Source organism: Mustela nivalis (genome assembly GCF_964662115.1).
Source record: "Mustela nivalis genome assembly, chromosome: 10".
In the NCBI taxonomy this organism is placed as follows: Eukaryota; Metazoa; Chordata; class Mammalia; order Carnivora; family Mustelidae; genus Mustela; species Mustela nivalis.
This window is the reverse complement of record NC_139029.1, coordinates 55,316,641-55,330,640: the sequence shown is the minus strand read 5'-3', so window position 1 is coordinate 55,330,640 and position 14,000 is coordinate 55,316,641. Positions and strand designations below refer to the sequence as shown.

General features: G+C 37.0%; 1 protein-coding gene across 1 annotated transcript in view; it reads right to left on the bottom strand.

Moving 5' to 3' along the window:
- Positions 1 to 14,000, bottom strand: part of LRRC7 (leucine rich repeat containing 7) — a 708,443-nt gene that overhangs the window by 562,319 nt on the left and 132,124 nt on the right. The window contains exon 2 of the mRNA XM_082688811.1: positions 7,640 to 7,681. The gene's annotated coding sequence lies outside the window, so the exon portion shown is untranslated. The remainder of the gene's footprint in view (positions 1 to 7,639; positions 7,682 to 14,000) is intronic.

Here is a 14,000-nt window from a genome sequence, read left to right as displayed (position 1 = left end):
ATTACCCACAATGTGTGTTTAAATATCTTTGTAACTGTAATCTGTACCAAAATTATTTAACCAAAAAAAATTCCTTTTTATACTTCCATGATTGTTTTAAAAAATATATCCTGTTAGTTGATTTTCATAAAAATGACTACAAAATGAAAACTTTCAGGTCTGTTTTCAAATTCTACTTCATACTGAATGTACAGTGAATTATGTAAAATGATATTCAACCCATTTATTGAATAGCTATTATATGCAAAACACTTTAAGTGCAAAGGAGAATATAAATCACAATATCAAGGTTCCCTGATGGGCAATGACTACTGTGGGCATTTGACTCTCTTAAAGAATAGGAAGAAGGTCAAACACTCCATTCAACTGATGAGGATTATTCAACAATCTAAACAGCTGATGCAAATATCTGTTACCTTGCCCATTATGATGTGGAGAATTTGAAGCTAGAAGGTAGACTCCATTTTAAATTTGTTGTTTTCCAAGAAGGAGTCCATTATCTCCACCTCCAGCCGGCTGCTCTTGGATGCGCCACCTCCAGACACCTGCTCTCTGATGATGGCACCACAAGAGCTTAAAGATGTTTTGCCTTAAATTGAATAACTTCTCTCGCTGGCAAGGTAAATCAAAGTGCAACACAGATAAGCTTTTAAACATGGGCAGAACATGTGCATGTTCCCTTACTCTTCTTGTTTCCCATCTTGGTTTTACTTTCCTCATGACACAGCACAGCAGTCATGTAAGTTTTATCTTTCATAAACCGCATCCATTATGGATGTGTCTATCAATTCTTGCCTCTAAATTCCCATGACCTTTCACAGTGAAGATGAAATAGACCAAGACTCTGTCTTCTAGGAGCTTGAAGTCCAGTAAGTTCACATAGATATTGTTTGAAACTCCTAACAAAAGGGATTACTGGATTCTCTCCATTTCAGTACATAAAACGCAATAATTTACCCCTTTCCAGAAGTGTTGGAGATAAGATATCTTTCCTTTACTAATTTACCTCACCTGGTGGTCTATTCTATTTAAGCAAACTAAATAATATGTAATGCAGTGTTTACCCAGTGCAAGGAATTATGGATAAGATAGAAAAGTATTTTGAAATCTTTCAAATATATTCAGTCTCTCTTTCCTCCTTCTCTTTCTCTCTCTCTCCATATGTGTGTATGTGTGTATACACATACATATATTTGATATTTGAAAAATATTTATAATTCTCATTGTTTTCCCAGGTCTGATGATTCATAATAGCTAAATAAGTTTATTATTATTGTCATTTTTCTGAGAACTGGAATGGGCATGGGTATAAGAGCTGAGGATAGAAGCTAATATGAGATACACTGCTCTGTGAAAAAAAGCAGGTATTGGCAGTGCTGACAACTGATATAAACAGGAAATCAAAGAAGAAGGTAGAAGAAGCTAGGATATCAGCCACTATTTGGAATAGAATTATAGAAGAGATTCCACGGAACGAGATAGTGTGGGGAAGAAAGAAAATCAGATGGTGAAATTATGGGAGTCAAGTAACATGATTCAGCTACATGACTCCATCAAATCTTCACAAAAGAAGCTGAGCTGAGGAAATGCTGACTGTGTTTCGATTTCTCATACCAAGCAATGAAGGGACTGATGACCACATACTGACTTCTGGAGGGAGGAGACAAAATCAGCCTATGAGCATGATCCACTTATCTGTGAACATGTAAATTAATAATTGATGAGGGGACACAGTCACTTCTGAAAGAATACATCAACATGAAGTATTTTATGAGTTCCTAACAAGAATGGTCAGGAAATTTTTCAAACAGGAGGGAAGATTTCTAAGTCCTTGCCAATTTATATTGAAAATCTCCCACTGCTAAATAGTAACTCAAGCGGCACTTTCCTATATGCCTTGCAAAGCTCAAGAACTCTTAAAGCTCCTTAGGAGAGCATGCTTGTGTACACCTATAGAAAATATGCATAACAGAATTTATATTCTAGAGAACATGAGAATATGTTCCAGCCTCATTCATAGCCTAGGCATCAGGGACTAATTATGATTGTTGTGCATGAGACAAATGTCTATCCCAGAAATCATTATTAGCCTCTTAAACTCTGACATCAAAGCATTTCTTTTAAGGTTTTTGGCAGGTCCTTGTCTACATCATGGGGTAGAGAAGCAAACTGAGTTGTTTTATTTTTCTTTTGGAGTTCTCAGAAGCATATGTTATCAACTTAAGACATGGTCTCTTAAATTACATTCCAATTTAATTTAATTTAATTTAATTTAACTGATCCAAGCAACCACAAAACATTTATAAAGGAATATGAAAAGAGCCTCAAAACAACAGCTAAGCTTATTATCCTCACTAAAGTATTACCTAAAGTACTAGGTATTATATTTGGTATCCTCACCAAAACTTAATATGCTTGGACTATCTTTGCATTGTCCTAGGTTTTTCTTATACTTTTTCTGACCTCTTAAACTATGACCATTCATAGTCATTTTCAATATCTTGGTAACTTCGATGTTGTAAGGACATTTGTAGTACTAGCCATTATGGAAAATTGAAATATGACAAATCCCAAACTTTCCCTGCCATATAAAATTAATTAATAAATAAAAAAATTCCAGAGGATACACTGAAGAGGTTACCAGTTGGAAGTACTCTGGTTAAGAGGTTAAAAACAAGACACTAAAGTCAGGCAGATCTTGGTTTTGATCCTGGTTCTACTAAATATTGCCCATATTTCGGCATTTTAAAAAGATCTGTCAGTGCCTCAGTGTCTTCTATAAAATGGAAATGATATCTGATTATCTATGTTCTATGAATGGTGAATAAAATAACACCTAAAAAGTGCTTAACAACTACTTGGAACATAGGGATTCATAAATGATAGTTATTATTTATCATTAACTGACATATTTCAATGGTAATTCAGTCTAGAATCAAAAATAATCACTTTTGCATAAGAAGTACTATAACTACAAATAATGAGTGCCTTTCCCACTGAAGTATAAGTGTTATGCAGACAGGGGTGTTTATCAGATTTACCATTCTATCCCCATAAGCCTTAGCACATAGATGTCATTGAATTGTACATGTTGACTTACTGGAGATACACACACACACACACACACACACACCCCTGCGGAACTTTGATGGTACATTAATGGTCCCAAATCGAATTTGGAAAACTGCACATCTGCAGAGAGTCAATCAGGTATTCAGACTATGACTGAATACAATTTGTTGAATTTCACCAAATCTTGCTTTGGCTCATGTGAAGGTGGAGCCAGGTTTGTGGCCATCTATTTATGATAAAAATACTAACGAAAGTCAATTCAGTCATTTGGATTTATTCTCATATATTTATAAGCAGCCACTGTGCAATGTAATATTGTAAGGTACAAAATAATAAATAAGATTTATTTTTTCAAAGATTTTGTTTATTTATTTGAGATAGGGAGCAACAGGTGGGGGGGCTGGGGAAGGAGAAGCAGACTTCCTTCTGAGTAGGGAGACAGAAGGACCAGGGCTTGATCCTAGGAGCCAGGGCTAATCCCAGGACCGAAGGATCACAACCTGACCCAGAGTCAGATGGTTAATGAACTGAGCCACCCAGGGGTCCCAATAAATAAGATTTAATCTTACAATCTAATAAAGAAGAGAAGCATTGGTAGAGGAAAATAATGATAAAGACAATTTAAAAGTACTATTAAGGAAGTACCATCAAAATGTACTGTGAGTGCTCAAGTATGGAAATATTTCATTATTAATTATAAAAAGTAATTACTAATAACTGATTAACACATTTGGTAAATAAATCTTAAATGATCTATATATCTGTTCTCCTGTGACCTCTTGATTTCATTCTCTACTTACTACCCTTTCTGACAATTCTGTGTAGTAGATAGAATTATATTGAGATAGAAGAATCACTGAAAACTTCTTATGAGAGCTAGCCCATGAATAAGATTTTGAGGCATGAGAAAGTTAGCTGGAGAATAATATAGAAAAGACTACCTTTCAAAATTAAAAATATTATTTAAGAATTTTTATGGATTCCACCATTTGATTAGAAAGAAATCTTATCTATGTAATTGTGATTATTGTTTTGATAGTTCAGGTATATTTTTCATTCATTTGTGCTTGCTAAATCAACTTCTGCTCCATGAACATGTGACATCCCAAATGGTCCTGATTGTACTCTGCATGGCTTTTTACTCTTCCAAGCATTTCCTCCAGTTTCTCTATTCCCTGAATGACTTTTTAACAGTAAAGCATTATATACTTTTAATTTTTTTTTTTACATTTTAAAAAGATTTTATTTATATATTTGACAGAGAGAGACAGCGGGAGAGAGAAGGTAAGCAGGGGAGTGGGAGAGGGAGAAGCAGGCTTCCCTCCTCCCACTGAGCAAGGAGCCCAATGCTGGGCTCAATGCTGAGCTCAATGCTGGGCTCGATGCTGAACTCAATCCCAGGACCCTAGGATCATGACCTGAGCTGAAGGCAGATGCTTAACAACTGAGCCACCCAGGTGCCCCAGCTTTGATTTTAAAATAAATCAGTTTCATTATGTTTAAACTGTATTTAAAATAATCAAAAAAAGATGATATCCAGAGAGTGATATGTATGAGAGATCAGTCCTGTTAGGCACCAGTGTGGCCCGTTTTAAAAATCAGAATCAAGTTTTTAAATGTGATCAAATAAGTTTCATTGTACTGTGAGCTCCTTGAGATCACAAGTTTTATCTTCCCATTGCCTGGCATGTAGCACATGCTCACTCAGTCTTTGCTTAATGAATATTTATAGTGTTAATATACATTAATCACTGATTAGTGGAGAATGGAGAACTTAATGTTGAGTAATATTAAAATTCATCCACTATTCCTTCAACAAGAACTAGCTCAGTTCTGGGATACCTGCGTGGCTCAGCTGGTTAAGCAACTGAATCTTGGTTTTGACTCAGGAAAGGATTTCATGGGTCATAAGATGGCAGGCCGTGCTGAACGCAGATTCTGCTTGAGGTTCTTCTTCTCTCTCCCTCCCCTCCCATTATGTGCACACGCGTGTGTTCTCTCTCACACATAAATAAATAAATTAATAAATTCTTAGACGATGACAACAACAAACCAGTTCAGTTCTAACAATTTTTAAAGAACTGTTCCTGGTACTGAAGATATGATAATGAGTAGCAGGTTTCAGTTGTGCCCTCCAGGACATTCCAGGCTAGAAGGAAAAACAGACCCGCACTTTAAGTCTTTTTGTGGCAAGTCCTATGCAGGAGAAAGCACCCAGAGCAAATGATGAGAGTCTGTTTCTGATTGTAATGCTGACATTAAAGTTAATTTTTTAAAAATGTTCTTCTAAATATAGAAAAGAACATGCTTATTGTTAGAACTTAGAGCAGATTTGGAGTAAGTAACATAAAAAAAATGAAACAAGAAAAACTAAGATGAAAAGTACCTCCTTTTCTATGATAAGTTTTAGAGAAGATTTTTTAAAAGTTTTTGTTTGTTTGTTTTTTGTTTTTAACTTGAGAGAGGGAGTAAAAGTGGAGGGGCTGAAGGGCAGATGGAGAGGTAGAAGTGAGAAGCAGACTCCGGGCTGAGCAGGAGTCCAATGCGGGGCTCATTTCCAGGACCTGAGCTGAAGGCAGATGTTAAACCAACTGAGCCAACCAGGCACCCCTAGGCAAGATTTTTAATACCTGGAGGAACTGTTGTAAACCTGAAGGGACCTGAAGAATTGAGGAATAAGATAATGGGGAAGGTAATTAAATGGACTAATTCTAAACATTATATTGCTAAAGCACCTGTCGCTATGCTTTACATGCAATGTGTGTTCAAAAATGTGTTAAGAGACTAAATAAATTAATTTATGAATAAGACAAGATGATGGGTTAAATGACACTTGGAAGAGATTACCAAAGTTAGATTATTTTAATTAGGAACCAAGAGTGAATTTAGAAAGAAATGATATGACAATGACTTGGATAAAGGAATTTGTATTTCTTTTAAATCTTGCTCTTCAGTGTTTCAGTTTGTTCAGATATTACTTCTAATGTCCCACAGCTTACTTATACTTCTGGGCTGAGGGTCAGTGCTGATCCAGAAGGATTTTTTTTTTTTAAAGGGTATCTGTCCATCTACCTAGTATCAATGTAGATTACAACTGCACTACTCTTCATTAGAACTCACATTTTGAGATTATACTGTTTCTAAATTTTAAGTGAATATGTCATTTTTAAAAGAAATATGCATTATTTATTAAATCACAAAGTGTCGACTACACTGGATTAGGTCACGGTGACTGATTTGTAGAGACACTTTTTTTTTTTTTTTTTTAGATTTTATTTATTTACTTGAGAGGAGAGTGAGAGAGCACAAGCAGGGTGAAGGCCCGAGGGGAAAGCAGGTTATTTGCTGAGTAGGGAGCTCAACGCAGGGCTTGATGTCGGGACTCCAGAATCATGACCTGAGCTGAAGGCAGATGCCCAATCCACTGTGCCACCCGGGCACCTCCAGACACTGATTTTCATACAACTCCTCTCCCCTCCCCTGCTTTGTACTAACAACCTGCTTGCCTTCAGAAGTAAATTAAAGTACCCCAATGTTTATAGCAGCAATGGCCACGGTCGCCAAGCTGTGGAAAGAACCAAGATGCCCTTCAACGGATAAATGGATAAGGAAGATGTGGTCCATATACACTATGGAGTATTATGCCTCCATCAGAAAGGATGAATAACCAACTTTTGTATCAACATGGACGGGACTGGAAGAGATTATGCTGAGTGAAATAAGTCAAGCAGAGAGAGTCAATTATCATATGGTTTCACTTATTTGTGGAGCATAACAAATAGCATGGAGGACAAGGGGAGATGGAGAGGAGAAGGGAGTTGAGGGGAATTGGAAGGGGAGGTGAATCAGGAGAGACTATGGACTCTGAAAAACAATCTGAGGGGTTTGAAGTGGTGGGGGGGTGGGAGGTTGGGGTACCAGGTGGTGGGTATTATAGAGGACATGGATTGCATGGAGCACTGGGTGTGGTGAAAAAATAATGATACTGTTATGCTGAAAATAAATAAATGAAAAAAAAAAAAACAACAACTCTGATTTTCCCAAGTTAAGTGATAGGTTTTGGGGGGAGTAGAGCTGTTCAGAAGAAAAAGGGTTAAATTACATCTCATACAGGAGATGGAAAGGGATATATATTGTTGATTTCCTTATGCTCAGCCATTATCCTCTTCTACTTATTAATGCAATGATTTTAAGTCACTTTTAGTAGCACATTCTCTAACCTGAAATCAAAATCATTCTGATTAATGGTGAGTTTGTGTGGATCTGGTGTAAAATAAGTTATGCCATTAGTTTATATTTTAGTCTATTGGTACAATACACAGTGAGTATTATATAGAAAACATAGATCGTATACTTTTTTTTTTTTTAAATAGTAACATCCTTGGATAGTCATCAATGTAATACTTGGTTTGGTATAATGGTGCTCTCAAAGTTCTCAACAGTGCTGGAAAGATAAGGTATTTGTTAAAGCTATAGCAATTGTAGTTAAACAGCTCATCTGTTAGTGCAGCATCATAAATTTTTATTGCTATGAAAAATATAAAGCCAAAGTTTTAAAAGACCTTACCTGAGGCCTGAATCAATCAGCCAAATGGGTGGGGAGGGTGTTCTAGACAAATGGAAGAATATGAAAATCAGTTGCCCTGCAAATTATTCCCTTTGGCCAGAAAGCAACAGATGAAGGTCAAAAATCTATAGCATTCTACTTAATGGGAAGTTTGAGAATAAAAAACAGCTATCTTATTGAACTTAGGATGCTTTTGGCTACAGAGATCAGAAAATAGGACTCAGATTAGTTTAACTGATAAGGAAAGTCATTTGGAGCTCAAATATGAGCTCCAGATGGAGAGAAGTTCTCAGGGGTGGTTGACCTAAAATGTCAACAGCGTTATCAAAAACACAGGTTCTTCCTGTATCTTTACTCACAGCACCCTAGATGACTAATGGTTACTGAGGCTGTATTCTTTCTTCTTCACATGCAGACACAGAATGAGAGGAAGAAGGGCTTTTCATGACTCTTTTTTAAATGTTAGGAATCATTTTTCAAGAAACTTCTATCAAACTTCTCTGGTTCTTACCAACTTGAATCCAATCACTTATCTATTCTATGATTAATTCCAAAAAAGGGGGAACAGGTCTTTTAAAACAATCAGGATTATCATAGAACTAAGAGACAGGGACATTTTTTTTTTTCCTGGGGCATGTGAGCTGCATGGAAAGGATTACTATACCTGAATAAAAGTCAGGTTCTGAGAGGAAGAAACAAGAGATAGTTGAGTTAGAATAAGCAACAAAGGAAGCCAATTGCTTTTTATTTATCAAGAGCATCCTATATTCAGATATGCTAGTAGGAATCTTTATTTAGTAAATTATTTAACTAGCATATTATCTACAAATAAAAATGGTATTCTGTGGGGGAAGAAGATTTTTTTTTAAAGATTTTATTTATTTATTTGACAGAGAGAGATTGATATCACAAGTAGGCAGAGAGGCAGAGAGAGAGAGAGGAGGAAGCAGGCTCCCTGCTGAGCAGAGAGCCCAATGCAGGGCTCGATCCCAGGACCCTGGGACCATGACCTGAGCTGAAGGCAAAGGCTTTAACCCACTGGCAACTTAAAAAAATTATGTAAGTCCTTTTCATGACACAAATATATTTTGTTGGGGTGCCTGGGTGGATCAGTCATTAAGCACCTGCCTTCAGCACAGGTCCTGATCTCAGGGTCCTGGGATCAAGCCCCGCACCGGGATCCCTGTTTCATGGGAAGCCTGCTTCTTCCTCTCCCACTCCCCCTGCTTATGTTCCCTCTCTTGCTGTATCTCTCTCTGTCAAACAAATAAATAAAATTTTAAGAAAAATACACTTTGTTGTTATGCAGAAGTGTTTTGGCATACGTCATGTTTTTGTTACACAGAATATATTTTAAAAAGTATATTCAAAGGTTGAGATTTAATTTAATAATTTTTATTTCTGCATCAAGAACATCTTTTTTTTAAAAGATTTTATTTATTTATTTGACAGAGAGAAATCACAAGTAGATGGAGAGGCAGGCAGAGAGAGAGAGGGAAGCAGGCTCCCTGCTGAGCAGAGAGCCCAATGCGGGACTCGATCCCAGGACCCGGAGATCATGACCTGAGCCGAAGGCAGGGGCTTAACCCACTGAGCCACCCAGGTGCCCCTGCATCAAGAACATCTTAAGTAAAACTGTAATTCTTTTTATGTTTTATTTTTAAAGATTTATTTATTTATTTTAGAGAGGTAGAGTGGAGGTGAGGGACAGAAGGAGAGGGAGAGAAACTTAAGCAGACTCCCTGCTGAGCACAGAGCCCAATGTGGGACTCTTGATCTCACAACCATGAGATCACAATTGGAGCTGAAACCAAAAGTTGGACACTTTAACTGACTGTTCCACCCTGGTGGCCCTGGAATTCTTTTTTTTTTTTTTTTTTTTAATTTTTAAGAGTGTGAGTTCTATATTTAGTTATTATTTAATGAGAGTAGTGAAATACAACTGACAGTACAGTTTGGTGCCACTGCCCTTATTCCTGCTACAAGGATGGCAATTTTACCCACCATTCAGTGTGAAATTCAACAGTCTGAACAAAACAAATAATGTCATCATATTATTACAAATATATTTTTGTCCTTATGGAATCCTTATAAAAGCTTTAAGACGCTTGGATGCAAGGGTCTACAAACAAGTCTAAGAACTACTATTTTAGGGATGCCTTGTGGGGTCACGCCCGTTGCGCCCCTAAGATGGCACCGGAGCAGTATGGACAGCCTAAAAAATATCCACCCTGGCCACACGTGACTTCGTGCTCGTCACATGAGCAACGGGTGCCGCCACTCCCTGAGCGCCCCAGATACCTCCACGTGAACAGCCCTGTGATTGGCTGTATACTCCCTGTTCACGTGAACACCCCTGTGATTGGCTATTATGCCCTATATAAGGCAAGGGAACTTCCCCGCAGGGGAAGAAGGAAGAAGGAGAGGGGAGGAGGAAGATCACCAGGGAATAAAGAAGAGCTTGTGCATCGACCTGTGTGTGTGTTGCGTCATCTCTGCGGGCAGGGAGAGCGCGTCAATGCCTGGGTGGCTCAATTAGTTAAGCATCTGCCTTTGGCTCAGGTCATGATCCCAGAGTCCTGGGATCAAGTTCTGCATCAGGTTCCCTGCTTCTCCTTCTGTCTGCTTCACCCCGCTTGTGCTTTTCTGCTTGTGCTCTTTTTCGCTCTCTCTCACAAATAAATAAATGAAATCTTAAAAAACAAAAAAAACAAAAAACCTACTGCTCTATAGAGACCTTATAAAGTCGGCCAATTTAACTTACAAATTAAGGTTAGTTAAAACAAAACAAAACAAAACAAAACTGCAACCTTGTTCTTCTTTTGGCACTGTGATAGATATTAGGGCAAAAAAGATGTAGAATACAACGTTCCTGCTCGCGAGAAGCAGGGGTATTCAAGAATCATTCTAGGCTTGAGAGTTGAATTATGAACACATAACTACCTCTCAGTGTTCTATGTATTCTGATCTTTCTCGCTAATCTTCACTCTTCTGGGTAGTCAGGGGGTTGCTTTTTATTAAAAACAAAACAAAACAACAACAACAACACAAACCCTACTTTAAATTTTTAAAGATTAGCTAGTTGTAATAATTTTCAATTTAAGTTAGTCTCTTACTCATAGAAGGTGTTTTCTAAACTTTTACATCCTTCCTCTGCTCTTCCCCAAAATGGCATTTGGAATTCTTAGAGAGAATACTGCGTCCTTGTGGTGCTAACAGGGGTAGAAAAGGCGCTGTATCCATAGGGCAATCAGGTGTCTTTTTGAACTCTGTATTGACTATTTCCTTGCTCATTTGGTCATTGCTTTTGTAGCTGACACTCAGTGACCAAGTTGAAATTATGTTTTTCCTGTATTGACTATTTCCTTGCGCATTTAGTCATTGCTTTTGTAACTGACATTCAATGACCAAGTTGGAATTATGTTTTGCCTGATTAAGGGACTGTCATCCTCCCAGATAACTTGGCCCCACCTTAGTCCTCACTGGCACTTAAGCTTGATACAACCTAATTAAACCTTAATCTATAGCTTTGGTTTACTTTATTCTATTGCAGGGATGTTTGTAGTAAACTCACCAGCATGTTACTTTCTGTGCCCCTGCAGGGGATGTCCAGAAGCCTGTGAAACCCCAGAGCATTTCTGGACACTGACATTCTGGACAAGTAACCATTTAGCATCTGTCCAAACACACCTAACATTGCCTTTATTTTGTTTAACAGGGTTGCCTCTGGTTGTGCGGTAGCATTCTGTGAAAGCTTCACCTCACCAATACTAGTGAAGGAATACCTTTCAGCCCCAGAACTGATACTCATTTCTGTAGCAAACAACCCTTCTTCAGCCTGGAGATGAAAGTTCAGGACACAGAGGTCCTATTGCCTAATTCCTTTACTTCAGGATTTCTGCACTTTTCCAACATTCATCTGAGGTCAGAAGAGGTAAAATTTCCACTTACCCCAGACTTCACCAGGAATTCTTCTACATCACTGTACGGTTCCAGAAAAGCCGTTTAACATCTACTCCCTTTCCAAGGCTATACCAGTGGAAAGACTGCATTGAGCACAATTTATATGACAGAAGAGTAAAGACATTCCCTCTTACATTTTGATATAATAATGTATCAGAAACCCCAAGAAAGAAGTCAGTCGTGTGGTTTGTTTTTTTTTTTTCTTTCTTTCTTAAACTTGGCCACAAACCTTTAATGAAAAGAGTATTTCAAGAGATAAATTTCTTGAAATTTTGGAAAACATTAGAGACTTTCAAAAATGAATAAATTAACCATAAGATCAGATCCAGGAGAAAAGTCCAGAAAGATGAACACTTAGAATGTGTCACCTACTGATCATTGGGGAGTATCCTGGAGATGTTAAGAAGTTTTCATTTACATTTTTAAAGAAATTGTAGAGAGCCAAGGAATAAGCAAGAGATGAGAAAATGGCAGTAAGTGACACTGTACTTTCCAAGGAGATGGGTTGAGAAGCGAGTAAATTAGAGCATTGGCTAGAGGAAAGACCCATTCATAGAACTTATTTTGGTGGCTGAGGCATGAGCTTGTCCACACTAAGGTCAATGAACTACTCAGAAGAAGTTATTGAAGGTTGAGGAGAAAGGAGAATGGAGCAAGGCCCCAAAAGCCATAAAGATGGATCAGATAAGGATTACAGTTAGAGGGTTACTGTGGAAACAGGTTGAGGGCCACCTGTGCCCTTGAAGCAGGAAGGATGGAATTGTGAATGTGTGTAAATATCCAAATGTTTCTACATAGAGAGAAGAGATGATGGTGGTTTAGGCCAGATTGCCTTAAATTTTGTGAAAGTAGGAAACAAAAATATTTGCTGAGAGTAACTATCATAGAGGGTTTGAAGAAAACTGGAAGGAAAATAATGAGGATCTGGAAAGTTCTGTAAAGGAAGTGACTAAAGTACTAGTCGAATATAAAAAGTGATTAGGTGCTGAGACTCGAACCCATGAATTTGGTGGCACCAAGGTTGATAGACATAGAATTTTTATCAAGTAGCACTCAGCAGCCTGGATCAGAGAAAGTCAACTGTGGAAGTAATCAAGAGTTGGGATTTTCCTATACGGATGACACAAAAGAACATGAATTTGAAGAATCTGAGCATTTTGGCAAGAGAATAGTTGAAGTAATCAACTGAGAAATCCAGGGAAGAAATTGAGGTTAGAAAGGGACAGATAAAATAGGTACTATAAATAGAAAGATCAAGTATCTCATTGTATTCAGAAAGAAATATAGTGTAGGCAAATAGTAATGATAAAATTAAAAATTTAAAAAAATCCAAGTTGAAGGATTGTGAATGTGTGTAAATATCCAAATGTTTCTACATAGAGAGAAGAGATGATGGTTTAGGCCAGATTGCCTTAAATTTTGTGAAAGTAGGAAACAAAAATATTTGCTGAGAGTAACTATCACACTGGGTGATAAAAAATTCCTGGAGTGAAAACAACTGAAGTGCATTCTAAGTGAGTTTTTCTGGCAATTAGAAGTAACAATAGTTAATTATTGTCCCAAACATAAAGCTAGTTTTCCCAGGGCTATGCATTGACCACTTGATCTTTACCCTACTGATTTCCAAAAGTTGTTATGAATCAAGTTCCCCTGCACGTGTGAATCCACTTCTGTTCTACTCTCATGATTGACTCTATGTCAAATGAGTCTATAATAAAACAAATATAGTGGGTTTCAAAATCTGATAGGATAAGTTCCCTTCCAATATATTTCAAAATACTCTTGGCTCTTCTGGTTTAATCATTAATATAAATTTTCTTTTTTTTTTTTAGTTAAGCTTTTCAAAATCAGTGAAAACCCTGATGAAATTTTGATTGGAATATTATTGAATGTGCAGATTAAATTGGGAGAATTTATCTTTTAGCAAAAGTGAATGTACCCATTCATGAATAGTTTGCTAAATTTATATTCTTATATGTTCTTCATGACCTTGCTTATCACAGGTATTTATTGTTTTTTTTACAGATTATTTTTCATATTGTGAATACAACTATTTCTTTAAAACTTATTCTCCAACTGATGCTGATATTGAATGGAAATTATGGATTTTTTATGTTGATTTTATATTTAGAAGCTTATTGATTAATAATTAGAAGCTATTAGGTTTTAGTCATTAACTCTCAGAGTTTGTAGAATCTACTAGTTTTATATCCAGTCATACTGAAGCAGAATAATATGAAATTACTTTTTTCCACCCAAATACCTACATCAATCAGTTGGGAGGAACATTTGGGTAGAGAATAAATATAGTCAAGAAGCAAATGGTGTAGGTATTTGTGGGAAGAACATTCTAGAAAAGTGTGTTTTATTTTACAGTATTATTTTTATAGTCATTTTC